Below are 923 nucleotides of genomic sequence, written 5' to 3'. Positions count from 1 at the left end.
AAAGCTTAAGGAATTCATCACTACCAAGTCAGTATTATAAGAAATGTTAAAGGAACTTCTGTAAAAAGAGAAGGAGTTAAAAAGAAAACAAATATGAGCAATTGAGGGGATCATTTTATGAACTATATAGATGTCTAACCAATGTACTGTATACTTGAAACTAATTTAAATAAAAAATAAGATTAAAATATTTTGACCTAGTATCCATGTTAAATTAACTTATTAAGTTTAATATTTTTTTCTATAAATCCTGTTGGATTTTTCTGTGCATACTGTCATGACATCTCTAAATATGAAAAATCCAGCTGTTTCTTATCAATTTTTTACTGCATTTTCTTGCCCAATTGCACTATGAACTCCAGTAAATGGGTTAATAGAATTGACAGCTGGCTTTCTCATCTTTTACTTATATCAGATTAGAATTATTTAGGAATTAACATTAGTTGTGATAATTGCTGTTAAATGTTTTGTGTTTACTTTTTTTTTTAATTAAAAAAAAATTTTAGTCGAGGAAACTCTTGGTTGACCTTACATATTGCAAAGACCTTGTCAACTTGCAATTCATTATATTTTATTTTTATTTTTTACACCTACAGCACCTGGTCTTCCTAGGTGGTCTCCCATCCAAGTACTACCCAGGCCTGACCCTGCTTAGCTTCTGAGATCAGATGGGATCGGGCTTGTTCAGGATAGCATAGCTGTAGACTGTTTATTTTTAAAAAAATTAGATTTAGAACTTTTTCTTTCAAATTCAAAATTTTTTTTATCATTATTATTGTTATTATGGATGCCTGTTGAATTTTCTTAAGTACCTATTTTGCATTTCTTGAGATAAAATATTTTATATCTTTTTTTCTTTAGTTTGTTAATCACACTTATTGGTTAACAAATGGTAAGATGAAGTTGTATTTCTGTAACTTATC

The 923-nt window shown here is 28.5% G+C and overlaps 1 pseudogene; it reads right to left on the bottom strand.

Annotated features, from left to right (window-relative positions):
- Positions 1–587: 587 nt before the first annotated feature.
- On the bottom strand, positions 588–706 carry LOC112469162 (annotated as a pseudogene).
- Positions 707–923: the final 217 nt, after the last annotated feature.

The sequence above is a fragment of the Pteropus alecto genome, unplaced genomic scaffold (genome assembly GCF_000325575.1).
Source record: "Pteropus alecto unplaced genomic scaffold, ASM32557v1 scaffold106, whole genome shotgun sequence".
NCBI lineage: Eukaryota > Metazoa > Chordata > Mammalia > Chiroptera > Pteropodidae > Pteropus > Pteropus alecto.
This window is presented reverse-complemented; position numbering and strand designations above follow the sequence as displayed.